Source organism: Carlito syrichta, unplaced genomic scaffold, assembly GCF_000164805.1.
Source record: "Carlito syrichta isolate Samal-C Ts95f unplaced genomic scaffold, Tarsius_syrichta-2.0.1 Scaffold313103, whole genome shotgun sequence".
NCBI classification, from domain to species: Eukaryota; Metazoa; Chordata; class Mammalia; order Primates; family Tarsiidae; genus Carlito; species Carlito syrichta.
In genome coordinates, this window is record NW_007257199.1 from 25,829 (window position 1) to 40,041 (window position 14,213).

The 14,213-nt window shown below is 39.4% G+C and overlaps 1 protein-coding gene across 1 annotated transcript in view; it reads right to left on the bottom strand.

The window, feature by feature from the left end:
* LOC103272656 (transmembrane and TPR repeat-containing protein 1) overlaps positions 1 to 14,213 on the bottom strand; it is a 196,127-nt gene that overhangs the window by 16,912 nt on the left and 165,002 nt on the right. The window lies entirely within an intron of this gene.

A 14,213-nucleotide genomic window follows, 5' to 3' on the forward strand; every position in this document is an offset into this window, starting at 1 on the left:
GGCACGATAGCACGTGCCTGTAGTCCCAGCTACTTGGGAGGCCAAGGTGGAAGGATTGCCTGAGCCCAGGAGGTCGAGGTTGCAGTGAGCTGTGATGGTGCCACTTACTCCAGCCTAAGTGGGAGAGTGAGACTGACTCAAGTAAAAACAAAAACAAAACAGCTCTTAAATTAGGCTAGTAAGCAAGTATTTAGTCTATGAAATGTTTTGGAATTTAAAATATTAGAATAATCTAGCAATTGACAAAGAATTTTTTCTGATATTGTATATATCAATTTATAAAGATTTTCTATCATATAACAGGAAAACTTCCATTTTCTAACAATAATATATTGTAATAGACATTGTAAAAATAGTTTGTATTTCCATACGTATATATGGTACAGAGGTATTAAAGAGAGTTCTATCTAAAACAGAGCTTAATATGTTGAATAACATTTTTTTAAGTTTAAGAAGAAAACCAAGTATACTTTTCACATTATAATTTTGATGTTTTCTATAAACATTTAAAATAGTCTATTACTTTTAATAATTGGTAAAGAATAAATAATCTCACCAATATAAATACAACTCCCTGATAGAACTTACAAATACTTTAAGTATAGAAAATAAACAATTTTAAATATCTTGGGATATTGTCACCTGGATTTTATTAAAATCTTTGTTTTATTGACCACAATGTATAGCGTAATACAATTTCTGAGAGTCATTCCATATGATTTGGACAGTTTTCCTTAAATAATCAACGGTTTTTTATAAGTAATAATCTCATTTTTGACCTAAAGACATCGTACCCTTTAGAATGAAAAGAAAGAAAAAAAAGTAGGTTAAATAACAAGGCTTTAACTTAAACTGATGCATATGGATGTTATATTCCTATGATATATCTAAATTGACCAAAAAGTTATAAAAAAAGAGCAAGTTCATTTTATTTAAAAGCTGCAAACCATTGTAATTTAGACTACAAGTTTACAAAGTACATTTCAAATTGAGAACTTAAAGTACATAATTTTTAAAAATCTTCATAATAATCCCATGAAGTCAAGAGCAAGTATTTCTTGCTAACATTGAAAATAAGTTCCAAAGAATAAGTGTCTTGTCGAATGTTCCTCATTAACCCTGAGCCTGTTATTGAGCAGGACACTGATGTTCTCTTTTAAGAGGTGCACTTTAGGAGTTAGTTGATTACTCCTTTTGACACTTCAATGTTGAAATATTTTTACAAAAGTGTTCACGTCTTTCCAAAGTGATTTCTAAAGAGAATGTAAAACATCCTATTAATTGATCCCAAGAATTAAGAATGAAGAGTGGTCGGGCTTGGTGGCTCAGCCTGTAATCCTGCGCTTTGGGAGGTTGAGGTGAGTGGATTGCCTGAGCTCGCGGTTTCGAGACCCGCCTGGGCAACTTGGAGAGATCTCATCTCTACAACAAATCAAAAAAAAAAAAACAAAACTAGCCAGGCGTGGTAGCGCGCACCTGTAGTTCCAGCTACTTGGAAGGCTGAGGTGGAAGGATCGCCGGAGCCCAGCAGGTCGAGGCTGCGGTGGCCGGGAGCGGCCACTGCATCTCCAGTCTGGGTGACAGAGTGAGACTCCAACTCAAAAAAAAAAAAAAGAAAGAAGAGTGCAGGTATAAACAGAACAACACTTGGGACATTATCTGTGTCCCTGGGTAGTGTTTTAGCCAGTGAACCACCCTGCCCCTCATCAAGGTCATTAAAGAACAGTCCTCATCAGGGATCCAAAGAGCCTTCAATCTCACATCCCCAACATCACATCTTCTCGCTGACCAAGGCCACCTTCCTCACTATAGTCGGCCTTCATGTCTTTGACTTATCATAGTTCTGTCAGGTGACAGCAAAGCCAAGCCCCCTGCCTCCTACTCACTGGAGCTCCTGCAGTGGGCAGGATGCCCCCGGCACTCACTGCTGTTGGGAACTCTGAGATGGAGGAGAGACAAGAAGTGATCAGCCGTCCCCAGGAGACTGATGTGCAAATTGAAAAATAACAATGCTGTGTGTTCATTGGTGCCTCCACCAGGTTTTTCAGGCGCCAGAAACAGTCTTTATTTCCTTCATCTCAGTTGTAATTACACATCTATCTGTGTGTTTACTGTCTTCAATGCCTGTCTTTCCCTAGACTGGTGAGCTCCATGAGGGTAGAGAGCTTGTCAGTTGTGTTCACTGGTGCATGACTTTGTCTGCTGCTTGGTGAATATTCAGAAATACTTGTTGAATAAATCAGTACTTGAATAAGTACCAGACAAGAGAGAAAACTGGGTGGAAGGAGGAGAGGAAGCAGAAAGGGCTTTTTGGTAGAGGTGACTTCTGGGCTTGAAAAATAAGTAACTGTTTACAAGGTAGACAGATTTGGAAGTGAGGGGTGGTCACGGCTAGGCACATTCCTAGAAGAAGATATGGAGTGTACAAAGCAGGGAATAAGATTGGATGTGTGGACAGGTGACAGATCATGAGAGTCTTGTACAATCTACTGTGGAACTGACCTTCACCCAGTGGCACCAAGGAACCACTGAAAGTTCCCTCACACATAGTGAAAAGTGAGTGTTTGGGGTTGAGGTCTAGACTGAGTTTGTACACCTTTGGTTGCCTTGGGCAGGCATACTATTCCTTCTATCCTTAAAGTGCCTCAGCTACAAAATGAGATAAGTAAGGCTCATGGTTGAGTGGGTCACTACAAAGATTTTTTTGAGTTCAAAGTCCATGCTACAGAAGTTGAGGACTGTGAGCTTGAAGTCACTACCACAGACTGCTACCAGAGGGACTGATCATACAGGGTGTTTTCCTTTGTTTTTTAAACAACAAATTGAAGACGATGGCACAGTGGGCAAACTCAATGAAGTTTTATTATTTTATTTTATTTTGAGAAAATTAATATTCATGAAAAAATTCTTTATCTTCAAATTAATAAGTCTTTTTTTGTTCCTCCTCCCTATTCAGTCGAGAAAGATTAAAGCTAGTCAAGAACATATTTCTTTGAACAGCAAGACAATCTGCCAAGCAGAAAGTTCTAAGGGTGGGAACAAATACATTATGGACATGGTTGAATTTCCAAGAATGAGGCAGACTGGGAGGGAACCCAATTCTATATCCTGTAGATCACTGATGTGACAAAATTGGCTAAATAATTTATAACTTCTTTCAGCCTAATAGATTCAGATGGCACGCTAACAAAATATAAGAGGAAAAAAGAGAAAATACATAGTATTTTCCAAAGTACACAATTTTAGGAAAAAGAGTAAATGTAGATTTACTTATTCCAAACTCCGCTAGGGAGAAAAGAAACATGAGAATTAAGAGAGGTAATAATACAACCATTATAATGCATATTATCATATGTATTTGTCTGATTAACTGTGCAACTTCAGACAAATGAATTTGTTTCTCTGGGTTTTAATTTGATGATCAATTAGACAAAGAAATGGCATTGATACCGACGGTCTCTGTAGGAAAAATGTGTGATAGATTCACTATTACAGGTGTCAGATTTTATTTCTTTTTCTGGCTTGGAAAGAATACTGAAAAGCATCCCCCTGAGCTGTAAAGAGATAACATCCTGTCTTAACACCTTGCTTAAGGTGCTAAGAGAGGGGCTCAGTCACCCTTGGCACAGACACACACCTGGTCAAGTAGCTAAGGAAGAGCCAGGGTTTTTCTCAGAGCATTCATTGCCTCAAGGGAAATCCAGCTCCAGAATCTGAGTCTGGTTTGGAGGCTTCTGGCTTATCCTCTGTCCCTTTTACTCCCAGTTTATCTTTCAAAGTGCAGGTCATAGACAAATACACATACATACACACATACGCGCGCGCGCGCACACACACACACACACACACACACACACGTGCACTCTGGCAGTGTGTGGGTGAGAGTTAATGAAAAAAAGGACTCTTCTCTTCCCATTTCATCACAGACAAAGCATGCAGGTTGTTCCCATCCAGAGAGGTGAAAAATAGGCTTATTATAGCAATTATTATCATCATTACTATTATGTTTTTTCTCACTTCTAAACACGTTTCAGAGAAATGGCACTCTGCATTTAGGGCATGAGTGGGTTCACATGGTCCTACGAGTTGCACAGTTATATTTCAATCCTCAGGATTTATTTGGCAGCCCTAGGATCTAGCTGTCTGCATCCAATTTATCAATCCACAGGGAAGCTGATGACAGTAAAGCTCCCCTTCCAGTCCTGGGATTAAGGCGTTTGCCAAGCTGACAACTGGTATGGCTGAATACTTATTAGGCTCTCCTTTTTATAACTGTTTATGGTTCTACTTCCTCTGTCAGACTCTGGATTCCTCCATGGTAGTCATCAATGCATATTTAAATTTTTCCAGATGCCTGATGCAATGCCCTACTGCTGTCCACAGGAAATGGATCCACGGGCCACTGCTTGAGCAAATCCAAGTCTCAGGTTTATTTAAAATATCATGAACTTTGAATTCACAAAAGCCCTTATGTTTACTGATGCTATTGAGGTTGATAATATAGGCTGCATGAGATGGATGGGGAACTGATCTCATCCTCAACACTCCAAAAGAAGCCAAAAAAGAACGCTTTCAAGACCAGCATGCACAGTGCCAAGCTAGAGGAAGAAGAACAGAAACAGTATGGCTGGTTTGGGCAGTAGAATTCCGCCTGTGTTCTGCACAAATGTAACTTTAATTCACCTCTCTTGGGATGCCGCAATGAGCCCTGAGCTGTCCTGCTGCCTACTTCACCCTCACTGCTGCGTCTGTTTTTATCTGAATCTTAACAGACTTTCCCACCTATAACTCTATCTGGCAGTGACCAGGTTCATCTATCTACAGGCACACCTCCTGTCTGGGTCTTCTCTCCATGGCGACAGCTCTCACCAGGTGCTGTGACTGTTCCCCTCCTTTGTCTCTTCAGGCCATCTGGTATGGGTCACCATTGCATGCGGCTCCACTAACCCTGCCCACAGCCCCGCAAATGTCCCTTCATAAATTCTCTTCAATCACGCCACTGGCTGTGCCATATGTTTCCTGCCAGGACTCTGATGGATAAATCAGCTGAATGAGAATATAAGGATGGAAGTAAAAATGTGGATTTCAAAGAAGGGTCAGAACTCTGGCTTACGTGAGCTGATGGGAGTCGACTCTGGCACACCTCTGACTTGGTCTTGCTTTACGTCACTGTCTTTCTGTTATGTTTCAGCCCCTGAACAAAGCACTCTTTTGAAGCCATTGAGGCTGGGAAAATTTTAAATGTTACATAAAGACACCAAAGACAAACATCAATCTGAGAACTTTTCTATCTGGTAAATGAGATTGGGAACAATCTCTTACTAGTTGGAGAAAAGGAAGCTTTGACCGTTTACTGCTTTTACAATACTACATGCAACAGACCACTTCTTATGATTCAAACTAGATCTAGAATCTGAACTCTGTGATGGCCATATGCAGGCAAGAAGAATGCAGAGGCACTCTCAAGGGTAAAGAGAATAAGAAAAGTTAAAAAATAATTCTCGGAGCCTTTTACAGCTGCCACTGTACCTTGGAGATTATACATTGAACTGGGACCCTGATTTAGGCCCAAAGTGACCACAACGCCACACTGTGAGACATTTATGGACAGTCTTGTCATGACATGAGCACAATTCACACCTCAAATGTAGCCATGGAGAAGTGCCACATGCAATTTTTTTCCTCTTGTCTGATACACCAAGTTAAAACAGAAAATGGCGCAGGTTCAGGATCATGCCAGCATTGCTGCCAACCCACACTCCACTTGGCTCAGGCTGGTGATATCATTTCCTTACTTTCATGAGCTCTAAAATTTACTCATAAATGTACAGGGAGTAAAATTTTAAAAGGGGAAATGAATGAAGAAATTATACCCCCTCAGAGACAAAAGTAGACTTGTATACTCGATGTCTTCTCCGAGCCAATTTAAACACTGCTTTTTCCCATGCCAAACTTTCTTCGCCAAGAGGCGCTGCCAGACGCACTCATGAACAGAGCACCAAAGGCAGATTAAAATCAGGGTATTCATAAACTGACATTTTAGATTTCTGGTCTTTGGTTCTGAACTTCATTTCTTTTGCACAGAACTTTTTGTGTGATTTGTTTTTAATCAACAGTCTGAACTTTTATGCAAACCCTAGTTCCTGAGATTAAAACGTCTTATCTTACAAGAGCAAACAATTACTTTTCAGGGATAAATGAGGTAGAATAGTGAAGTTGTCAGATTGCTTTAATCAAATTGAGAATAAACTAACTCATAACTGTATTTGGAAGTGTAAGTTACATTGTGCTTAAATGTGTTTAAAAAAATAAAAGCAAGAAACTTCTAAAAGGCACTTTATTGGAAAATATCAGCCCAGTGCAAAAAATTCCATTGACTTTAAGTTAAGCAAGCACTCGTGAGGAGTTAAGGGAATAAAGTAAATTAGAAAAATGTTGCTAAAGAAATATTTTCCTGATCAGAATGAAATTATTACAGGAATATGTGGAGACAAGGGCTGAGTCATAAATGAACTTTCTTCATCTCTATGGTTCTGAACAAAACTGGAAAAGGCACTAGAACACTATGTATTGAATAAAGACAGTGACCAAGACTGGAGAGATGGAAGAAAGTGGTAACACAAGGTATATTCTTAAGTCTTCTTCAACTTATAAACTATCATATATGCACTACACATGCAAGCTGGGAGGGGAAAATAAAAGCCACCTGATAAGTTACAAGTGGTAGAGGACAAAGGAAAAACAAATATCTTTCAAGCACATAACATTTGACAGACACTTGACTTAAACAGACCCACTGAAAACTCACAATAATATTATAAGGAAGGTATAGTTATCCTCACTTTTGTAGATGAGGAAAATGGAGACCCAGAGAGCTATGATACTTATCCAAGTTGATTTAATCAGTGAGAAGGGTTGTAAACGGAGATCTGACTCACCCCAAAGCCTGTCCTCTTCGCACAGCCCAGGTGGCTTTGAAATCCAAAGCTAATGCCAAGCATGGGCAGGAATTTCAGTCTTTCACTGCCCTCTGATTTTATAGCAGAAACACACTGACAGCAGATAAGACCCAGCAACTTGGAGGCAGCCAAGTGAGACACGGCTGAGGTAGTCTTGAAAATCTCAACCCTGAGGGCCTCTAACAGAGAGTGCCTTTGGTTTGCTTTGACAGATAAATGCAAGCACAATATGTGTTGTTTGTCAAGTTTTCTGTCTGAATGCATTTGTAAATGGTTTGAGATAGTTCATCTATTCATCCTGAGACTCAACCTCTGAAAGAATGGACATATACATGTACCCTGACCACAGTGGGATAGGACATAATCTGTTTGAGTGATCTTAGCTATTGAATTAGAAGTCAATATTATATTTGAGAAAGTTTCGGGGAAGATAATAAACACTTCTGACATAAGAAATAATATACTGTGATAAAATTGCCCCTTTGTTTATTTTTTTGAGTTGGAGTCTTACTTTGTCGCCCAGGTTGGAGTGCAGTTGCATGCTCACAGCCACTGCAGCCTCGACCTGCTGGCGATCCCAAGCCGATTCTTCTGCCCCAGCATTCCAAGTAGCTGGAACTACAGACGCACGCCACCATACCAAGCTTATTTTTTGTGATTTATTGTAGAGACGAGGTCTCACCAAGTTGCCCAGGCTGGTCTTGAGCCACCAAGCTCAGGCAATCCTCTTGCCTTGGCTTCTCAAAGTGCTGGGATTACGAGCTGAGTCACCGTGTCTTGCCAAAATTGCCCTTCTTAGAAATGAAAGTAAAAGACCATCCAAATTCTAGTGACTACAGAGGTTCAATGAATAAGCCTAAGTGAAATGCTACATGGAACAAAGGCCTTCTAAATTTTAAATCTACACTTACTCATAACTTGTTATTGCTCTAAGCTTCTCTCTTTAATATTCAACCGTTTATCTATGAACTGTTTATGCATGAATCTTCCAGGAATGTAACATTGTCATAGTCACTTAATTTGTAATATACAATATTCACTCAGGCTGATGAATTTTGAAAACCAAGAGTGATGTTGCTTTAAGAGACGTGTCCACATATGTTGAGATCCAAGTTAGCTGAGTGACTCACAAGGAAAGAGGGACTTGGATGAGGTACACCCAGGACCCTCATGTGAGACTCCCGGCTTCAGGAGAGTCCCTCTCCTTAGGAGGGCCAAGGGTACTGTAGATAAGGTATAAGAACCAAGAGAGCACATCTGAGCAAAAGCTCAACTTTGTGCCAGGAGACTGGAGCACAGAGGGAAAGAGAGCGAGCCCCTGCCCTGGAGCCCAGGCTTTGTGTCATGCTCACCCCATCCAGTTCTGGCTGGCAAAATGGAGATGACTGTGACACAAGTAATGCCACTGAATCCTAGGTCAAGAATGATAATAAGGAGACCCAGTGCAGGAGGAAGGCAAGAGTGCTTAATCATTTTACTCTCTTTGTAAGGATTCCATTAGGAACCGAGATGGCTTTAAACATGCAAGTCAAGTCATGAGTGAATCCAGAGCTGCAGGAGTGGAGGAAACCGAGGCAGAGGATAAATCAGGTACCTTTTCATAAATAGTACATGCCTGGCAGAAGTGGCCTTCTACTGATGACTATTGCTCAAGTTCTTCTGTTAAGGAGATGTCCCTCGGTCAAAGTCTTCTGAAGCAGGATGCTATAAACTTTATTTTTGTTAGGAAAGAGACCAATGTTTTACTTTTTCGCAAAGCAGGCCACATTCACTGAAAGGCATGATTCATCTATTCACTTGGAATTGACACATAGAAGATAGTTCCTTTGTTCTATACTCTAAAATTAAGAAGCAGAAGGAGTCATAAAAAGGCCCATACAGTTTCACTCACTTAGTGAAGATCTAAATATTTGAGAGCAGCATTTCTAAGGCTAATCATCCATCATACTTTATCAAACAAATTACAGAGATGTGCTTGGCTTACTTCAAGGTTACTACACATGAAAGTAACAAGATGTTTAGTAAGCTAAAAAGAAAAAAAAAGGTGAGATTTGCTTGCATGATTGAACTTCTAGAGGAATTACTATTAATAGATTTGATTCCTGTTATCTGTCAATGTCCAATGTATTCATCCAAAATCAAAACACCTTCTATAATAGAAATACGTTGCATCTCATTGGACAAGACCCACTTTCCTACTTCTGAAACATATGGTGATAAAAGCCTGATGGGTTCATTTTGTTTCCACAGAGGTGGTTAAAAGGCTCTTTTCACAAATAACTGACATGACTGAATAATGCTCTTCCCTCACCTTTAACTGTATTTTCATATAGCCTACCTGCCATTGTTTCAAAGGGCAAATCTAATGGATTAATGAAATGTAGCAAAGGTTGGAAATAAATATGCTGTTTTAAAATGGTATCAAATACTTGCAATTTTCCAAGTTCAGACATGCACACACCTATTTTCATTGTTTCAAAACTTAGAGGATGCATGCATGAAAAGATTGATTTTCATCAAATGGCAGCAACCCAAATCTTTAAAGTGTATATAAAAGAGAGGAAGCTCTATACAATCTATATGAGGCTTGACATAAAGATAAAAGTATGAACTTTACAGAATAATCACTAGCTGGGAGTTATGTTTTTCTTGTTGAAGTCTCACAAGGTAGTAGAAAAAAAAATTTTTAGACAAAAACCAAATGGTAAACATGTTTCTTCAATAAGCCTTGACATTGAAGTATTCCCAAGTAAAGACATAGTCATAGTGACATTCTAAGACAACACTAGGCAGAAAACTAGAGTTCATTGGCCAAAGTCACCCAGATCAAAAGGAATTATGGTGCACTGCATTGGAGAGAATTTCTAAGGTAATGCCAAAAAGACTGACATTAATAAATGTTCTTCTCAATTAATCACTTTTGAATACCAAAAGCCAGAGTTCTGGGTTACAAGGTAACAGAGTCAGATTGTCTATTTAAAGGTACCAGGTCCTTTTGTCAATATTGGTGGCTTCTGGCAATTGGAGCCAGATAGGATACAAAAATGAAAGAAAGCAAGTCTAAGATGAAATTCTGCCCAAAGTGCAGCTATTTATTAGTAGTTGCACGCCTGCTTATCAGGAAGTTTGAGGAAGTCTTTACTCTGTCTCCAGCAATCCTACAAGAACCTTTCAGATTCTTGCGGTTCTTGCTGAGGGAAATGTAACAATGTTCTGAGGCAGAAACATCTCACTTCTTGCTCTTAGCGTCTATAATACTGAGCGATCTATCACAGAAACAAAGAACCGAGTATCACATGTTCTCACTCATAAGTAGATCTTGAATAACTATCGTAATACTATAAGAAAGGGATTGGCAGTAGTGGGAAACTGCCAGGGGAGTGGGGGAGCACACCTCATCAACAAGGGTACCCGCATAATGAACGTTTGTATACCTAACCCTGAATTGTACCTCACATATTTAAAATAAAAAAATTTTTTTAAAGATAAGGCATAGAGTACTGTCTCAAATGCCTTCTTTTAAATCATGTTAAGCAGGTAAAGATATAATTTCTTAACTCATTCCCATTAAAAGGAAAAAATGCATGTGGAGAGATATATGTGGTACCACTTTGGTCTTACTTTGGAAACTGCTACTTAATATACCAATGAATCAGATATTCAAGCTAAAGCCTGCCTCCCAATTATAACATTTTGTGAAGGGCCTTGCAGTATCCCTCATTCCACTATGACTCTTAGTAGTAGTAGTGCCAGACCCAATGGTATCAAATGGCCATATATGCCTTTCTAATTACAGCCTCCACAGAATGAAAAACAAAGTTCTATGTATTGATTTCAAAGTCTTATCTTTCACTCACTGTTGCCTGGTTGAAATCTATAATTTTATCTTTTTTTTTTTTCCTTTTTTAAAATTTATTTTATTATAAAGATGTGGGGTACAAGTCAGGATTCACTACACAAGTAGGCTGTGTAAAGGTGAAGTCTGGGCCTCCAACTGTTCCTCACTTCCCCTGATTTAGGACCAGGTATCCTTTGCTATGTGCTCTTACCCGTCCCCTCCCCTGGTAGTGTCCGGTGACTGCAAACTCCTCTCTTGTGCTAATGTGTTTATGTTCAGGTCCCACTTGAAATCTGCAACTTTAAAAGAAATAGTTTCAAAGGAATATTTTTTCAAGTGGTATTGCTAAAGAGATAATAATATGAAAACTGTTGTTGATGCTGTGTGGTGGTGGTTGTTTTTGAAGGTGCGAAGGAGGCAAGCAAGAAAATGTTTAAACACTGCCCAAGAATGGACTCTCAAAGTCCACTCTCCCAGCCACTGTTATATGCTTTAAGTCGATACTTCCCAAAGCATGTTAAAAGAACACTAATCCACAAAAAGAGGTTCCAGATTCAAGTAATTTGAGGAATGCTGTTTATTATAAACCCCTTTCAGAAATTCACATAGCTTAGAGCATGGCAAGGCCCTTGTGAAGTCCTCCAGTAAAAAAATAAAAAAATATATATGTTTAACTTTTGTAAACCTAGTGCTTCTGAAATGCGTTCAACTACAGGATATTTAGAGTAACCTTGCTTAATGATCTGTTTGATGCTATGGCATATTTAGAGAAATGCTGGTACAGACTGCTGTAGCAGAAGGAAGTTAAGGAAAGCTTCCATCTTAGGAATGTCTATCACTTGTTCTAAAAAACCATCTCACTGTCTGACAAATAAAATTGTATTGAATCTCAACTATCGCCAACATGCTGGTCAGTAGAGATGAAGAATAGCTGATTGCCATTTTCTACACAAAAAACCACTATACATTTAGAGACCTTTGCTGAGTCATAATCTGCACAATCTTGGCTCCAGCTAGAATAGGTCTTGAGGGCAGGAAGGTTTCTTGGCATGTGAGAGAGGCATGTATACATCACATCTGTGTTTACAAGGATAATTCCCTCAGAGATAGGGTGGATGGAACAGAAGTGGAGAAAAACTAAGTTCTTCAAGACAACTACTAGTTCTTATTCTGTCTTTATTCTCCATACTCAGAATACTGTTTGGAACCAGTGAGTGGTTGAGAAATAAAATATCTAATGTTTTATCTTACTGTTTCTCTAAGTTTTTCCTACCCAAATGTACTGTCCTATATCTACATATTCCCTATAAATTTACTCTGCTTGTCTTTAAATACACAGTCAGCTTTTAAGACCACTTCCCATTCCATCACACAATTGTGTATGTGGCTGCTCTCTGTGACTGGCCATACTGCTCAGACCCCTGGTTTCTGCCTATGAGAGACATAGAAAGTACAAAGAGCAGGCAGATGTTGAAGGGTGTTATCAGACAATCCTCCTCCCACCCCAGTTCACTAGCTTTGTCAAAGTATTCTTGAAAACTTTCTCATCTTCAGCAGTGGTTCTCTTGGTAAAACGTGGTCACTGATTATTCATTCATTCATCAAATATGTTTTCTTGGCATCTAAAGAGATAGTCTCCTTCAGCACTATACTTGGAAGCAACCATTTAAAGACTTTAGCTGTCAATCATTCCCACCTTCTTTGTATTTTCCAGGCACTATTCTAGGTTCTTTAGAAAACAGCAGTGAAACTGGGCTCGGTGGCTCAGCCTGTAATCCCATGCCTTTGGGAGGCTGAGGTGAGTGGATTGCCTGAACCCGCGGGTTTGAGACCCGCCTGGGCAACTTGGCGAGACCTCATCTCTACAATAAATCAAAAATCAGCCGGGCATGGTAATGCGCGCCTGTAGTTCTGACTACTCGGAAGGCTGAGGCGGAAGGATCGCCGGAGCCCAGCTGGTCGAGGCTGCAGTGGCCGGGAGTGGCCACTGCACTCCAGTCTGGGTGACAGAGTGAGACTCCAACTCAAACAAAACAAAACAAAACAAAAACAACAAAAAAGAAAACATCAGTGAGCAAAACAGACAAAAACAAAACCAAACCTGCCCTTCTAGAGGAAGAAAAGCAAGAGAGCAAGAGAGAGGAAGAGAGAGAGCCTGGTAAGAGATATCTGCATTACAAGGCAGGCAAAAAGCGGACTGTGCGATAATTCTAAACACAGTTGAGTAGGCTTCGTTGATAAGGTGAAAATTAAGGAAGACTTGAAGGAGATGAATAAGTCAGTCATAATACTCATTTAGTAGTAGGAAATGAGTTTGAGAAGGAGCAAAGGAGATACTGGGATGGGGGCCAGATGGGGCCAGAGCACATAGAACCTATTAGGTCATAATAAAGGTTATGACTACTACTGTGAGAGAGAACTCAGGAGCTACTGGAAGATTTTAGACCCAAGAGGGTCATGACCTGGCTTATGTTTTAGAATAATCATTCTGACCACTATGCTAAGAAGAGACTAAACCACTGATAAATGGGTTGAAGCAGGGAGACAAGTTAGAATGCTATAGCAAAAATCCAGGTGACACATGACAGTGGCCCAAACAGGGTGAAAGCATTGACGGTGGTGAAAAGTGGTCAGTGTCTAGATATATGTTGAAAGTATGATTGACAGGAGTTTTTGGTGGTTTGGATATGATATTTGAGAGAGAGAAAGAAAAAAATATGGAAACCCCCCAAATTTTGACTCAGGCAACTAGAAGAATACACTGAGATGAAAAGCACTATTGAGGAAACAGACTGGATGAGTAAATTCAGGAGCTAAATTTCAGAATGATGAATTTGAGACATCAATATAGAGATGCATATATACACATAGCACTTTCCTTCTTGACCCTAGGTACCACAAATATTACTTCATTTATTCCTATTATATTCTGGATGAGAAAGAAGTTTAGAAGATCTTATCAACATTTTGCTTTGTAATAACATAGATATAAAAGCATTAAAACTCCTATTGCAAACTTGCTTTCTAATACTCTATGCTATGTCTTAAGGCAATGCATGTGTAAAAATAAGGAATTATAGATGTTTTCTAAATGGGAAAGTGGTGATTCTCCCCAGGTGTTATTTATCACATTTGCCATCCCTTACAAGCTTGTTGGGCATTGTACTTATAGCCAGCCACCTAAAGAATCTGGCAGTCAATCACTTCAAACTCCTTTGCATTTGCAAATTCAATAAGCAATATCCAATGGGCTTTCTGCTTAGAGGGACTTACTTTTATCTCTGAGTCTCCCAATTACATATTTCATGGTTTTCTCAGAACAAGATGGGAAAAGGAGTACTCTTTCAAATAGAAATTTCATGTTCTGAATGGAAACAGAAAGGACAGAAAGGCTCCAAAAGTTACAAACATGTCTT